Source organism: Furipterus horrens, unplaced genomic scaffold (genome assembly GCF_987537825.1).
Source record: "Furipterus horrens unplaced genomic scaffold, mFurHor1.1.pri manual_scaffold_1, whole genome shotgun sequence".
Taxonomy (NCBI): domain Eukaryota; kingdom Metazoa; phylum Chordata; class Mammalia; order Chiroptera; family Furipteridae; genus Furipterus; species Furipterus horrens.
Window position 1 is genome coordinate 38273451 of NW_028327171.1, and position 18036 is coordinate 38291486.

The 18036-nt window shown below is 33.0% G+C and overlaps 1 long non-coding RNA gene across 1 annotated transcript in view; it reads right to left on the reverse strand.

Annotated features, from left to right (window-relative positions):
- Positions 1–448: 448 nt before the first annotated feature.
- LOC150020899 (uncharacterized) overlaps positions 449–18036 on the reverse strand; it is a 324472-nt gene continuing 306884 nt past the window's right edge. Inside the window, exon 4 of the long non-coding RNA XR_016511149.1 lies at positions 449–492. This is a non-coding gene — a long non-coding RNA (uncharacterized LOC150020899). The remainder of the gene's footprint in view (positions 493–18036) is intronic.

The following is an 18036-nucleotide window of genomic DNA, read 5'->3' on the forward strand; positions in this document are numbered from 1 at the left end:
TCGGCAAAGTAAAAAAAAAAAAAAAAGAAAGAAAAATTAACAGAAGATACCTCCTTCTTAATCAATGAAACACTGTAGCACCTGAAGATTTTTCTACCAAAAATAAATCTGGATTTTCTGAATGCATAATAATCCATATTTCATATAACAATACAGAAGTTTGGCCAGGTTTGAAAAATACTTGTGAGAATAATAAAATATAGAGCTTGGTGATTTCCCTTCAGGGGCACAGGACTCTGGGCTAATCAGTTAATTGGGGGATGGGTTATTATTTTCTTGGAAAGTATGACTAAGATATATGCAAGAGATTTCCCCAAAGAATAGAAAGAACCTCATTAACCTTTCACCCAGTTGAGCTAAAACACCTGAGGATAATACTGGAGCTTAAAACCTTGAGTCTGTCACTACTGGTTTTCAAGTATTATGTGTGAAACTAATAGGCATGTAGTCCAGGTGGTGTTTTCATCTTTAATCCTCATTTGAAGGTCATACCTTTGGAAGAGAAAAGAAGATATGTGAAATGAACAGCTGGTTGCATAAATGGCATCAAAGAACAGGATTTAGTTTTTTTGGCCATAATTAGTCTAACAAAATTACTAGCTGTTGAAGCAACAAAATATATCTCATGGGTCTAGAGAGAGCATATCTTTCAGTCTGTTACATCAAGAAAATTCTTAAATCTCAGGAGAGAAAGTGAATGCCATGAAGAAGTCTCAATAACAAGCAATATAATGTGTATCAAGTAAAATACAGAAAAGAAAAACAGTGGTGTAGTTTCCTACTATTTTTAAGGAAAACATGCTGTGTATTTAGAATGCAACTTAATGCCTTTATATTTCTATATAGCAATGCAGTAAGTATAATGAGATAAATATAAAATCTTAGCCAAAAAACATATATGTATAAGCCATAGACACAGACACAAGTGTGGTGATGGCCAGAGGGAAAGGGGAAGAAGGGGGTTGAGGGAAGGTGGGCAAAGTAGGGGAAATGGGGACATCTGTAATAATGTCAACAATAAAAATAAAGTTAACAAAATTTATAAAATCTTATCATGAGGCTCTCTCCCTGCTGGGAGCACGCCCATGACTTTACTCCCTCTCAGGCATACATCTCCTAAATTCTTACGGTACCCATGACACTTGCAAACAGGAGAGCAATAGGCAGTAGCAGCTCATCCCGGGCTAACCTCCTGAATCTATCTCTAAGTTCCCCTTTTCTCTGACTTCTCAGTAAACCAAAGCAGCCCAGCCTAGGCTCTCCCCTGTTGCTTCTTCTGTCCTAAGCCCTTTCTATTTCACTCCCCCTAGCTTTAATAAAAGCATTCTCAAAATCGAAAAAATAACATGAAATAAAATTGTAACATGAAGAAGACAAATATGGGACAGGGTATTGATCTAAATTGCTATAATGAAAGCTATACCATGCTTAGGAGTAGCAATCCTAGTAAGAGAGGAAAAGTAGATATTTTTATGTGAATATTATGGATAACTATTTGTAAATTCACTTAAAGGGGAAAAGCATTTGGTTGGGGGTGGAGAACATTTTGTTTTGTAAATATAGAACATCTGCCTGACCAACCACAATGATTTCCTACCAAAAATTACAAAATATACAAGGTGGCAAGGTGTCTGAGTAACAGGGTTTGTCTAGGAATTCCATTTTAATGAAGCTCAATATATGATAAATCCTTGAATTCTTTTGACTTGATAATAATTCCCTTAAATTATTTAAGAAAGGTACTAGAGGATCTTTATTAATGTAAATATAATACTACTTCATAAGGGGAAAAATTTAGAGGAAGGGATATGATAAATAATAACATTAAAAAAAGTTTCCTATGCCTTCTAAAAGTCTGTAACTGCCAAAGAACAGAATGTTGTTGACGCTGTAACTTAGGATTTAGAAGTACAGAAAATAGCTTTAAGGAAACATAAAAAGGTGTAAACTTATTACCTAAATCTATAAAACAGTGGTTCTCATCCAGGGCCAAATTTGCCCCTCCTCTTCTCCCTACATTCTCAAGGTCTGAAGACATTTTTGGTTGTCACGCTTTTGGGATACTAGCGGAATCTAGTGAGTAGGAGCCAGAAATGGGGGAGCAAAGGGAGAAAAACATTGGAACTATTGTAACAACATAATCAATAAAAAATATCAAAAAAATAAATAAATAAAAGAAGCCAGAAATGATGCTAAACATTCTACAATGCACAGGATAGGCCCTCATTCCCAACAAACAATTGGCCAGCACAAAATGTCAATAGAATTGAAGTTGAGAAACTTTGCTTTAGGTAACAACATAGCTTCATGAATATGTTAGATTACACACAAAAACAAATCAGAAATTACTATAATGAGAATAAAAGGGGAACCATCAAAAACAAATCCTCTTGGTTATCTATATGTAAAGTTCTCTGTTGAATTTGAAAAGCAATGTATATAGTTTAAAAAATGCCAGACTTGGATCTAGCAGGTCTGTGGTAGCTAGCTAGTACTGATTCAGTTACACTATTTTTTTTATTATTGAGGTGGAAGCAGCACTAGTATGAGTTGAAGTTACAGAATAACAAAGTAGGACTCAAATTCTAAATCTAACAACAACTAGCTGATTTTCTGAGCCTAATTTTGTGTTTTTACCCATAAAATGGGGATGAAAATAATATCTACTTCAGTATTTTTATGGGTATTAGATGTAATCATAAAATTAAAGCACTTAGTAAATGCTTATGATATTAAGTGTGGGACAAACAGTAGCTTTTTCTTTTTTTAATCAAACAATTAAGAAGTTCATTGAATTGGGACAAAACTAGAATCAACATTTGGTTTGTGAGCTAAAATCAGATGACCAAAGACATTGAAAATCAACATAGGTGACCAGATGCTAAGAAGAACCAGACTTTTCAAAAGCTTTATCTCAGGACCTAGATGAAGAATAACTTTCAAGTTTACTAAGTACTACTTCAGAAGTACTCAAAATGCAATTTTGAGAAAACCTAAAATAGAATACCTGAAAAATATCATCCCAATATTTCTAAAATAAAAATAGATACATAGATAGATTTTAGAAACTAGACTATTTCCCAACTGTCAGTCTGTTATATAACTCTCAGGACTTGAGCTATTTCTGCTATCCATATTTGTCTTAAAAAGAAAACCTTGATTACTTCTATAACTAGAAAACAAATGTCATGTAGAAATATTATTATGAATGTAATAAACACATAATTGTGTTTAAATATTTTGCTAGTTTCTTTTGCCTGCCAAAACTCCAATTCTGAAATTTTCTCTCTTGTTGAAAGTAGGGCTATTAGCAAGTGTTACTAAAAAGTGTCAAATAAATGTTAATGCACAACTGAGGCATCCTACTTGATGGAATATAATTTTATAATTGAAATTTAATGGTTTGGTATGGTTTAATTAATATCATTTGATGATTCAATTAATAATCATTTAGCCCTGGCCGGTGTGGCTCAGTTAGTAGGAGCTTTGTCCCATAACCCAAGGGTCACAAGTTTCATTCCCCGCCAGGACACATAACTGAGTTGTGGCTGGATCCCCAGTCCAGGTGAGGCAACCAATCAATGCTTATCACATCAATGTTTCTGTCTCTTTCCCTTCTTCTCTCCCTTCTTCCCTCTCTAAAAGCAATGAAAACAAAAAATCTCCTCAGGTGAGGATAAAAAATATTATAGAAAAAGTAATAATAATCATATGTCAGTGCACCACATAAATAATCTGAAATTCAGCTAAAGTCAAATTGAACAACTAGAGGTATTATGCCTTCTTTTGGGCAAATAGGCCCTAGAATCTACTCAAATTACTGAGGAATTTTTAAGAAATACTAATGCTCAAGGTCCACCTAGCAGAGATTCAGATTCAGGTGACCTGGTGGGGCCTGGGCATCAGTATGTTCTCCAAGCTCTGAGGTGATACTAATGTACCACCAAGTTTAAGAAACCTGCTTCAAGAACAGCACACAATGGAGATTATTTAGCAAATTGATTGAGGGCACTTGGGAAATCAATTACTTAATACTAACATTCAATTTCATTTTATTTTCTGATACAATTTGTAGACTAATAATCAAGGAAAGATCATAGACATGTTGAATGCTGATTTCAGCAAAGCATTTAACAACTCTTGATGATATTGCAGAAAGACTAAAAAATGAAAGAGTGCTACATGATAATAAGAGTTTGATTTCTGTTTAAACTAATAACTAATAACCAAAGTATATCTAAAGGTACCTGTGTATATATGTGTGTGCATGTGATGTGTCCTATAGAGTTTAACCCCCTATTTTGACAGTTGAATCTTAATACTAGGAGTCTGGCATAAAATTATGGTGACATGATATTTGGAACAATGTATAATATTTAATATTCCAAAAGTATACTTTTAAAATAAACTTACACTAGAATGATAATGGTAATGTTTAATAGAGGAAAATTAACAAACTGGCATTTAAATAAAAAATTTGTCTATGAAAGTATAGAATAATGATCTTAGGGCTTAGCCATTTATGTGTTAAAAGATGTAGGAATTTAGCAGTTTCATGTTCAATGTGAACTGTCAAAGTGTTATGGCTATTGAAACAGAACAACCCTCCCTAATGTAAGTTTACCTGCATTGAAAGAGTAGTCACCATAACAAAATATGTGTTACCCTCACTCTGCTCAAATCATACTGAATTTGGGATTCTGGACGTCACTTTTTTAAAGGTTTTATTAAACAGGAGTATACCTAAAGAAGAATGAAGAAGACAAGGAAATATTCTGAATTGTGGTAATATAAAAAAATAATTGAATGAGCCAGAAATTTTTAACCTGGAAAATGAACTGTGTGAAGATTCCAGGAAAGTAGTCTATGACAAGCATCATTGAATATTTACAGGGACGTAGTGCCAGAGGATGTCTGATGGATTTTTAGGTGAATGAAGTGAACATAACTATAAGAAAATTTTTGTTAGGCTAAGATCTAACCTCAAATCAAGCTCCAAATTTCATATGCAGTGAGTAGCCTGTTATTAGGGACCTCTCTTATTGTTGGAAGTTTTCAACCAAAAGAAGAGTGACTTCATTTGAGAAATAGTTAAAATTGATTGCTGGCAGTGTGGTGACCATTTGGACAATGTTTCCCACTAGCTTCCTTCTAGTTCTAACATTTATTTAATACACTGTTCAAAGAATTAAGAAATTTGTTAAAGATTATGATATTACTTAATATCAGAAATGAAATTACAAGTAGGCATTTTTAATCATTTTCTAATATGGCAGTAGTATTTTTCTTGAAGAAAATAGTTCCCAATTTATATATTTATTACCATCCTCCTTCTGGATTTTATTTCAAATGGTCAAAGAGTGTAAAATTGTAGAAGTATATTTTTCTGGTTTGTAGTAAAAATGTAACATATTATCAATTTTCAAATCATAAGCAATTCAGTCTTAACGATTGAACATCAACTAGAAGTTGTGTATTTGTGTATATAAAAGGTAAAAAGAACACCTTATGCAATCTTGCAAGTTCATATTTGACAGCTGAGAGAATGCTTTAAATTCTATTAGAACATAATAGTCTGTAATAAGACTAGCTTTAGAAATTATGGCCTTAAGCATGTTCTTTCTTTGAATGAATGAAATATAAGATTGTTGAAAATAACTTCTTAATGACTTCCATTTATTTTTTGAAATATATAAACATCCTGTGAAAGAGAAATACACTTTGTCATTTCCCTTTTAAAATCTTTTGAATTGTAGATAACTATATATAAATATTGCCTTAGTAAACTAAGTAGGAAATAGATGTTCTGTCCATGGCTCAGGACCTCCTGACTATAATCAAATTAAATGAGTGAAAGATCTATATCTCACATCAGAATTTAAATCATCCGGCACTCAAAAAATGCCTGAGATATGATTATAAAATGAATTAACCATAATATTTACAGAGATGTCAGTTGCACATATTTAATTCTGCATATTCTTAAAGGCTAGTAAATCAGGTGAACAGAAATATATGGCAAAAACCATAACAATTTTTACACTTAGTTATAGGAGATGACTTTCCTGTTAGTTTAATAAATACTCATTTAGCCAAAGTATTTTGCCAGTGATATTTATGCCACCACCCTAAACAGAATAGTGATATTTAAGTATTTAAAATTATTTGTACCTCTCAGTAGATATTCATGATATATTATTTTAGTAAATGAATGAGAAAACAAATACTAAAATAATTTTTTATATATCCACAATAATAAAATCCTTCTTTGGCTTTCTACATTATTAACACTTTGCTCTCTTTCCTCCAGTTACTACTCTATAATCTATAATGTGCAGCCCTGAAACAATTAGAATTATAAATAAAATGAGCAATATAATGGGTGGATTTGTATCTCAAATTCTAAGTGAAATTCATATCCGATGGGTTTAAATCTTGACCTGAATAACCCAAGGGCAGAAACAACCAAAAGGCAGTGGGAGCTTATGGGAATTTCATGGCAGTTACCTGACGGAATTTTTGATAAATTTTCTAATTTCTTTTTTTTTTTTAATTGTTGCTCTGTTACAGTTGTCCCAATTTTTCCCCCTTTGCTCTCCACTGCTCCACCTCCCCGTCCTCTCTCCCACAGTCAATCCTTGCCCTGTCGTCCACATCCATGGGTCATTCATACAGTTTCTTGACTAGACCCTTCCCCTCTTTGTCCGTTCTCCCCCTCTTCCTTTCCCTCTGATCACTGTCAGTCTGTTCCTTGTTTCCATACCTCTGGTTCTATTTTTCTCATTTGTTTGTTTGTTTGTTCATTAAGTTCCTGTTATAGGTGAGATCATATGGTATTTGTATTTCACCAACTGGCTTATTTCACTTAGCATAATACTCTCCAGTTCCATCCATGCTGTCGTGAAAGGCAGGAGGTTCTTCTTTCTTTCTGCTAAGTAGTTTTCCATTGTATAAATGTATCACAGTTTTTTGATCCACTCATCTACTGATGGGCACTTAGGCTGTTTCCAGCACTTGGCTATTCTTATTACCAGATCCTGGCTTCTGTATTTTCCAAGTCTATTCTTCATCCTTGTGAATTCTGTGAGCTATAGCATATACTTCAACTATATTCCAATTCTGCTTAATTTAAGCAATTTCTTTCTCTAGCTTTCAATGAAAGTATCCTAACTTATAAACACAGATAAAATAGACAAACAAAAACAAATATAAACACACATTCTGCCAACCAGCCAGGAAGGAAATATGTATGTGTGCATAAGCATATATCTGTACATATCTATTTATCATCTCTCTATCTCTTAATGTTTTACCAAATATTTTGCAATCTGATTTGACCAAAAAACGTTCCCTCCTCTACTTTACCCTCTGTTTTGCAAACGTCTGAGGCCAGGCAGGTTCAATCGGGATTCGGGCAGACAGAAGAAAATATGTGGAACTGTGGGAACGTCTGACATGCCTTTATTTCATGGGCTGGGGCGATCCATGCAAGAAGAAAGTCCTGTCCCCCTATATACTAAGCATAGACAAAGCCAGCTGTGTGCCAGAGTATGACATCATTGGTTACATAACAGCGAGTGCTTTGCACATGCAAGTCTCTAACTAGTATCTCTAAGCTGTTCATGCCCTGACATCCGGGTGGGGGAGCCTGACTGACTCCATTTTTCCTACACCCTCTTATCCCCTTTATAGGGAAACTCAAGAGTTATGGATTTTAGCTTCAATTGTAGTTGATAGGCTTAAGTAATTAATGCATGTGGAAAGCTGTTATTCCAGAAACTGTAATGCATGACCTACTACTCCAAGAGGTCCACTTATTCAACCTTTGAGCCTCAGGGGATCTCCTAGTGATGGAGATGGTATCTGAGGCATTGTGTTCTAGAGAGGGAAGTCAGTGATACAGATAAAAAATTGTTGATTAACAGATAAAGAAGAACTAAGAAAATGCCTCCAGACTACAATTCTTTCCAGTTAACCTTCTTTTCCAAACTCCTTACGTACCCTTTCTTTTCCTTATAAAAACATCAGCTTGAGATGAAATGTTAAGACAGTTTTTGAGGGTACATAACCTGCCATCTTTTCAGATTGCCAGCATCTGACTAAAGTGCGCCCATAAAGACCTGGTGGCAACAGGCAGCATGAATGCTGACTTTTTTGGTTTCACCCTGAACTACTATTAGCTCCAGTTAACCTTCATTTAGCAATATGTTGTGATGCATTACCTGTTTCCATGAGGAATGTGTTAAATCTGGAGCTTTGCACCTGGAATTTCATAGTCTATTACTACTTCTACTACATCCATTTCCTCCACTTGTGTAAATCACCTCCATTATAGCTAAGTGATTACATCACATTCCTCAAGTATTGAAAAATCTGCACTTAAACAAGAAAACTCATTTTGTATTATGGCATCTGTATTTTTCACAGGAATGTAAAGAAGTGCCATCATTCATTACATTAAAATCTGATATCAGAAACTTACCTCAGTCACTTGATTCCCCACCACCTAGCCTTCATCTATATTGGCTTAAGGCAATTAATCAATAAGCAAGGACAAGTGGTGAAAACATGGTCTTTGATATTTAATAAATGAATTAGTCATGTCCCTTGCTTAATCATATAAATTAATAAGCAGTAAGTCCTCTACTTAATGAGGAATTTCCCTTTTAAAACTTGGATGAATTATGGAAAAGACCATGGCATAAATTCAAAGGCATTTTCTGACCTTCTTGTATGCTTGCTGGCATGAATTTTTAACAAGATGCAGAATATCTGGGAGGTATATTAGAAATTGTTCATATGAAAACTTTGCTTTAAAAAATAAAAAAAAAAAACAGCTAGTGAGGCAAAGAAAGTACCTAAGATAACAAGAGAATATTTAACTTGTAGGATATTAAAGTTTTGAAAAAAGTTTTGATAAACACTTATTTTGTTCTCAAATATTAATATTATAAAGACACTTTTATTGATTATTTATCTCATATATTCTAAAATATTCAACACTATAAGAAATACTATAAATATAAGTTAATGTGTATTTTAAGGATAAAATGCTAAGTGAAAAATAAGTTTCTTATGTCCTTATATCACATATTGTTTTACAAACTTTATTATATAAAATGTTTTTCAAAACTTTTAAGTCAAAAGAAAATTTCTGAACCAAAAATGTTATAAAATATCATATTTTAAAATTAATTAAAATATATATTTATTGAAGAAAATGTCAAAAGGCTTGGTATGGTCTTCTAATACTTATTCTAAACTCTGCAGTTTATATCTTAGCAAAGATATTATAGATCTTGTATTAATGCTGGGAGAAAAATGCTCAACAAATCACTCTGAGGAAGTAACTAGAAATGGAAAGACTGGAATGTATGGTAGGTGTATGCTTAACTTTATATTCTAACAAAGAACTTTACCAAAGTGATTATTTCATTTTGTCTTCCCCCTGATGTGTATGAGAGTTCCTGTTACTGCACATCTTCACAGACAATTCTCACTGTCAGTTTTTTTGTTTGTTTGTTTTTGGTTTCTTTTTCTCAATTTGGTTATTCTAATAGGTATTTAGACATACTTATTGTGATTTAAATTTGCATTTTCCTGATGACTAATTGTGCTGAGCATCTTTTAAAGTGCTCTTTTCCCATCTGTACATATTATTTGTGAACTCCTTGTTTAAACATAATTTTAAGTTGGGTTATTTATTATTTGTTTATAATTTAAGTTGGGTTGTATTATTACTAAGTTGCAGGAGTTTTTTAATATCCTGGATACAATTTTTTGACAGATATTATGTTGCAATTATTTTTCCCATTTCTTTGTTTTGTTAAAAACATATTCAGAGAGCAAATGTTTTTAACTATTATAAAATTTAATTCATCAATTATGTGTGTTCTGTGTTTCTTATATAAGAAGTATTTGACTATTCTAAGGTTTTAATTTTTTTCTATGATTCCTTCCTGAAATTTTACTGTTTTAGCTTTCACAATTTTACATCTCAAATTAATTTTTATTTATGATATCAGGTAAGAGTTAAAGTTGTTTTTAATATAAAAATATCATTCTTAGTACCAAACATGTGAGTCTATTTCTGAATTGCTAATTTTTCCCATTGATCTAAACATCTAATTTTTTGAAAATGCCATGTTCAGTTGAATACAGTAGCTTTAAAGTGATTCTTGAAATTATTTATTAAAAATCTTCCAATTTTGGTATTTTAAGAAATTATATTGACCATTCTAGGTTTTTTAAATTTTCAGTTTTGGGAGAATTGATATCTTAACATCTTGAATCTTCCAAATCATGAATACAATATATATCTTTATTTATTTAGGTGTTCTTAGTTTTCCTGTGTACTGTTTCATAGCTTGCAGCATCAAGGTATTACAGATATTTATTACATTTCCATTTGTTATTTTTGAGTTTCAATTTCTTTTCTGAGAATTTCTGTCTTACATTTTTTAAGGGTATACTTTTACCTCATGAAACATGGTTATAATAGTTGCTTTAAAGTTTTCTCTGATATTTCCAACATCTGGAACATTTCAGCATTGGCATCTGTTGATAATCTTTTTCTTTAAGAATTTCCCAGATCCTAGTATGTTGGTTAATTTTGGATTGTGTCTCAGGTATTTTTAGTAAGTTGTAAAGAGTCTGGATCTTATAAAAATCTTCTGATATTGGTGAGTCTTTTGTTTTCAGGTTTCTTTTCTTGGGCAATAGTTCTAATGTCAACTTATGTTTCAAAGCTCTAGCTAGGCTGTTTTGGGCCTGTTTTTTATGCACAGTTCAGGGGTGAGCCAAACTTGCTTTGGTTTATACACTGAATTATGAGCTCTGGTTTGCATACATTCTCTGACTCCTAGAGGCTGCTTTTCCTGGTCCCCTGGATTGAAAAATACATTTCTCTCAGGGTATTGGTCATCTGTTTTTCAGTGCAGTACCACATGACTGGGGTAGGACAGTGAGCCAGAACCATGAGAAAAATGAGAGAAAAAAATAATGAGAATTTCACAGGGAGATCACAGGGTCTCTTTTTTCCTACACTTCTGTCTAGAAAGATGTTTTTCCCTCAGGGTTTTAGGTGCCTGCACTGCTGCCACTGCAGTGTGGTTCCATGATTGGTATCACCTATAGGTAGAACCAGTAATTTTTATATGACAATTTTGAGATAGGGTATGTGGTAGAATGGCTGTAATTCATAAGGGCTACAGGAACTATCAAGGAAGTAATAATACCAACCCCCAATGGATTTATGGCTTTTAACCAGCAGAGATCAGCTTGATCCAACATAATGACTAATTTCACCTTAAGGTAACCCTTAGCCTTTTTATGCACTCATTGTAATACATTAGCATGCTAAATGACACACCCCAAGCCACCATAATGGGGAACAAAAAGCTCATATAAGGACACAAATGACTGCCAGGGCTCTTCCAAGAGCCTCTAGCCCTTTTCCAGAAAAATCCTGAACATTCCTCCCCCTTATTGAATGTCCTACACCTTGATTAAATGAGCCTCAATAAAAGAAGTAAATCTCACTCAGGAAGGGCTGCTCTGCTTGTGAAGTAGCTTTGTCTTTGTCTTACTGCTTCACTAATAAACTCTCTTTCACTCTTAATTCACTGCTGGCTAGCATTTGAATTCTTTCCTGTCAGATGTCAAGAATCCACAGGGAGTTACAGACCTTTGACTTCCCAGACCCCCAGAACATCTGCATCAAATTGCCTAGTCATATTTTATAGCTTGATTATTAATTTCTCTATTAATGTCACTTCAATTCTATTAATAAACATTTATTTTATTTTAAAAATATTTTAAGTGTTTCTATTGTTACCAAATAGCAAGTGGGGTCCTGCTGCTGGCCACCACTGTCTAGGCAAAATTCTGGAGGCAAAGGTTTGGTGATAAATGAAAGGAGTCTTTATTAAAAATCTACACAACTTTGGAATGACAGCTTTCTACATGCATTAGTAACTTAAACCTTATCAAATAAGGTTAAACTCTTTAACACCTGAGTTCTCCTATCATTCCCCCTGTTAGTTTTTAATTCTTATTTCTATAGGGTTAGTTTATAAACTAAAACAATATAAGACACAAAATCTACACAATTTTAGAAGAATGGAAGGCTTCTGCCTCAGAGCCCGTCCTCTCTAGAACACTGAAAGAAGAATAACCCTGCCACCCTCTACCAGGTCAGCCTAATCCAAGGTCGTGCCTAGAGTTTCTTCTCCATCCACAATCCATCCAAATAACCATCCTATGGGAAATGCAGGCAGCTGCAAAATGATTATCCAAGTGTCCTTCAAGGAAGAAGAGCCAGTCCCTGCATTCTTATTATTTTAAATCTTTTGGCCCATAATTCCATGTGCTCTGGAGGCATTCAGCTTCTTAGCCAATCCTATCCTAGACTGTTTACAATTGCCTTGGGCAATGTCCTCTTACAGCCCGTCCTTACCCTTCCCCAGTGATCCTATCATCCTTCCATTAAGGGATTGCCTTCCAGAGCCATATTTAATTGTTTGTTGCTCATTGATTGGTTTGTTTGTTTTAGTATCTCTACTGAGATTCCTCAACTTGTATGGGGCCCAGGAAAATATTAACATCAAAACTTTATGTCATTAGTGATCTCCAGATGGCCTCAGTGTTGCCAGTAGCTTCAACCCACCCATATCTTTCCAGATTTTAAGGTTCTTTGCTTATGTTGCTCTGCTTGTGCAGACCAAATCATTGAATTTAATATGGAAATTATTACATTCTATGAGATATTCTAGTTTTGAGAACTATACAAGTAGGCATAACCCACAAACACCATAAATTACTTGCAATTAAATTATTTTTTAATCTTTTAGAATATCATTTTGTCTACTAAGAAAAAATGTCAAGTCATATCCTATGAGCTAGAGCATATATCCTTCCAAGAACAGCACTGATGACTGAGTATGTGATTAATATCTTCCCCAATGTCATTTACAAACTGGCCATGGTTATATCTATATATTTATTAGGGGTCTATACTAGAAAGAGAAAAACAAGAAGAAATAGCAAACAGAATATTTGCATTTCTACATTTGTATAACTTTCTGTGAAGTGTGATTATAATTTCATATAATCGTATTTAGAGCACTTTCATGTCTACAATAAATGTTTAATATACACATAGTTTAATAACTATTCCAAGATCAAAGGACATGAGATGAGTGCTTTAGGGAATGGAGAACGAAATGAGGTCAGAACTAAATTTTGATTTAGAGAAAGGTTAAGGAAATAATATATAATCGTTTTCAAATGTATTTCAAGGAGTTTCTTGTAACAGAATTCAAGGTAGGCATGTTGACATCCAACTTTCCTTCTTTTTGTTATTCTACTATGTCAGGGTTTGAAATTTATTTTATGTATATTAATACATACAAATACTATAAATATGTATAGATAAAATATATATTTATTTTGAAAAGTATAGCATAAGCCTCTTCAGGAAAATTACAGAAAACAGAGTAAAGACATTTGTTATTAAAAATGATTTGAGATAATTTTTTTAAAATATGTGCTTGTTAGGTTTTTTTCATAAAAGTTTAGAAATTTATAATACTCAAAATAATGCTCTTACCATAATCTAGGGAAGTAGACAATTAAGTAATTAAGTCCTATGAAGTTTAAGTTATTGGTTACAATTTCACTGCTTCTGAAAGATTTCAAAGACTCCCAATATTTTTAAGTAAATTTTAAAATTATCAAATAGTTTTAAATGTCCTGTCCTTTATGAACTGATTCTTACTTAGTTCTCCAACCTAATCTTTGACCAACTCTCAATATACTCCATTAATACTGATTTTTTTTAATTTAAATTTTAAATAAGACCAACTTTCTTCTCTGGATGTACATATTGTTTCTTCTTATCTTACGTGTTACTACTTTTCCTCTCACTGAATCTTGTTCATCTATCTCTTAGCATCTTAGAAGTCCCATGTTTTTTATTCCCTAAGTATGGATTACATGCTCTTCCAGTATGCTCACATAACACCCTGGTGCATCTCTTGGCTTTGTATTTTTTGAAGTTATCCCATTTATTTATATTACTTTAATAATCTGTTTATTAGTCTATATATCTTCCTACTACTTACTGTTTGAAATTTAAAGACCGCTACTTTGACATTTTTTCCCACAAACTTATTGGCACTGCCAGGAGTTTACTAACTATATAAATAAGGTAATATGTTCCAACTCTGTTAGAATACTGCTACTTATTTGTGATATGAAACTAAAAATTTAATATGTAAGTAAATATGAGTATTTGGATGCTTGATAAACAGTCTGAAAATTTTGGTGTTAGGACATATCATTTTGGAGTTGCAAACATAACTTCTGATGTTCAAATATGTCAATTGCGCCTTATTCAAATATGACATCCATATTCTATCATGATTTTTAGTAATATCTGACCAATAAAGATAGTCAATTAAGTACAACCCCTGTTCCTCTCTTTCTATATTGTATAATCTTTTCAGCTTATAAGCATATTTAATACATTGAGTGGCAAGTAACATTATATAATGCCTAAAGTAGCCATGGTTGATAGCATTTTAATGTTAGAATTTTTCTTTGTGCCTTGTTAAACTATCATAAGGGAATCATCATAAATAAAATGTCAGAACTTTAAAAATATTTCTTAAGGGAGTTAGCAAATAATTCTCTTATTTTTATCCCTCCTCTTTGACAATAATCTAGTGGTTCAGCACACATCACATGCTCAGTTTTCAGCAGTGGTTTAGGCTTGATCTCTGTTGTGCCCATAAAACATGAGAGACTATTTTTATGGGCTTGATCTTTTTTTTTTTCAGGCACCTTTAGGATGAATAGAAACTCATGTGTTTTTTAAAAAAAATACTATAAAAGCAGAGCATGCTTTTAGAGTACGTTTCCTGTCTTCTTTATTATGTTAAAAACTATTTTTAAATAACCTTTGACAACTTTAAACCAATACAAAAATTTCAACTGGTATACAGATAAAATACAAGGCAAAACAGGAAAAATTATTTGTGGCTGTTGCCATTATTGATCAGGAAATGAAAGTTACCATTTTAAAATAATTTTAAGAATTTTCTCCAAGAAAAGAAAAAGCTGAAGGAATTCATCCCCAATAAGCCAGTATTACAAGAAATGTTGAAGAAACCATCTCTTATCTAGAAGAAGGAGGAGGAGGAGGAGAAGGAGAAAGAAAGGGAAGGGAGAGAAGGGAGAAGAGGGGGAGGAGGAGGAAGAAGAAAATAAAAATGAGAATAATAAAATGGCAATAACTACATACCTACCAATAATTACTTTAAATGAATGGATTAAATGCTTCAATCAAAAAACATAGCATAGCTGAATGGATAAGAAAATAAGACCTGTACATATTCTGCCTACAAGATACCTACTTCAGATCAAAAAACTACACAGACTAAAAGAAAAGGGATAGAAAAGGTATTTCATGAAAACAAAAACAAACAAACAAAAGCTGTGGTAGCAATACTCATATTGAACAAAACAGACTTTAAAACAAAGGCTATTAAAAGAAACATAGAAGAATTTAGCAATCCCACTTTTGGATATTTAGCCAAAGAAATCCAAAACACTAACTCGAAAAGACATATGTATCCCAATATCATCACAGCATTATTATAATAGCCAGCATAGGGAAGTCACCTTTATCTAGCAATAAACAAATGGATAAAGAAGAGATGGCATATATATAACTCAACTATGAAAAATAATGAAATCTTGTCATCTGCAACAACATAGATGGACTTACTATTGTGCTGAGTTAAATAAGTCAGAGGCAAATGCCATATAATTTTGCATATATGTGAAATCTAAAAAACAAACAAAAAATGAACAAACAAAACAGAAACAAACTCACAGAGAGAACATTTTGATGATTGCCAAATGGGAGGGGAGTATGAGGGATGGGTGAAAAAGAAGAAGGGATTAAATTGGAAGTTACAAAAAATAGTCAAGGGGATGTAAAGTACAACATAGGAAATGTAGTCCGTGATATTATTATAATGACTTATGGTGTCAGTGGAGTACTAGATTTCTTTGGGTGATTATCTCATAAGTTATATAAAGTTCTAAGCACAATGTTGTACACTGTATGCATGTATGTCAACTGTAATTTAAAAATTAAAAATATTTTTTAAATAAATAAAAATAGAAAATGAGTTTTCTCAAGATAAAGTGCACAATTTAATGTTTTGACTTATATAGAGCTCAAAAAACAATCCCTATAACCAAGACAATGGATGCCTTTTATCATGCTAAATGTCTCTTCACTTCCTATTACAGGCTCTCCTTTCCACTTCCTCCCAATTCCTACCTTCCTGCTACCCAATGATTTACTTTTTGTCACCATCAATTAGTTTTCATTTTCTAGGTTTTTATACACACAGAATCATGTAGTATGTATTATTTTACCCCTGGCTTATTTAAGCAAAGTTATTTTAAGATTCTCCCATGATATAGTGCAAAGTTCAGCATTTTTTTATTATTTTTTATTTTTTTAACAAATAGCCATATAATAAATAAATTAAACCTGGTGGGACATATATGATCTCTGTTATATATTCTTCTTTTTTTGTTTATTTGTAACCTTTAAAAATGTGAGAAATATTCTTAGGTTATGGATCATATAAACACAAACCATAGACCATATTTAGTCCAGTACGAAAGTTTGCCAATTCTTATTGAAGTTCTTTCCTTTTTATTACTGATTAGCAGTCTATTTTATAGAGAAAACATAGTTTATTCATTTACCTACTGATGGACATTTGATTTGGTTTCAGCTTTTGGCTATTAAAAATAAAACAGATATGAACATTCATAGTATGGACACTTACTCCCTTTTTCTATGATAAACTCCCCTTTTCTATGATAATTGCCTGGTAGTAAAATTCCTGAGAGTTTTGCATAGTTTTCAGAAATTGCTAAATTTATTTTCAAAGAAGTTATAAAATTTTTCCTTTGCATCAGCAGCATATGAAAGTTTCAGTAACTGTACATTTTAGTAAGCAATTGACAAGATCAATTTTTTTAAATGCTGTAAAAGGGGAGAGGGGAGGTGGAGAGTGAGTGAAAGGGGTGAAAGGATTAGTCATACATGAAGGTCCAATAAACATGGACAATAGTGTGGGAATGACTATGGAAATTGGGGGTGGGTTGGGTGGAGGGGGGATTGAAGAGGGGAAAATGGGACGTTTGTAATAACACAAACAATAAAACATCAAAAGTGGAAAAAAATAAAATGGAAAAATTTTCATAGCTATATTGGTATATCTCACTGTGATTTTAATATTAATTTATTTAGTGTCCAATGATGTTGAACATTTTTAATGTATTTATTTGTTATTCATATATCTTCTTTTTTTTATTATTGATTATGCTGTTACAGTTGTCCCAATTTTCCTTCCCCCTTGCCCCCCCTCCAGTTGTCTCCCCCCTTAGTCTATGCCCATTGGTCCTGCATATAGTTCTTTTCAACATCTTCCAGTCCACTCCACTCCCTCCCACTATGCTTCCCAATTCCTGCACCATCTCCCTCCCTCTCCCCCTACTTGCTGACCTCCCCCCAGTATGCTCCCCTTACCTATAATTCTTTTTCCACTCTCGTTGCCTACTTAGTTTGCCCTTGACTCAGTTCCCTAGCTTCTGCTTTTGGTTGTTGTAATACAGTTTTCATTTTAATGTTCATTGTCCTGATCCTCCTTCTTCTAAACAAGTCCCTTTAACATCTCATATAACAGTGGTTTGGACCTAACAAACTCCTTCAGTCTTACTTTGTCCTGGAAACACTTTCTCTGCCCTTCTATCCTGAATGAGAGCTTTGCTGGATAGAGTAATTGTGGTTGTAGGTTTTTGATTTTCATTACTTTTAATATTTCTTGCCAGTCCCTTCTTGCCTGTAAAGTCTCCTTTGAGAAATCCGCTGATAGTCTAATTGGGACCCCTTTGCACATGATTCTTCTCTTCTCTCTTGCTGCTTTTAAGATTCTCTTTTTATCT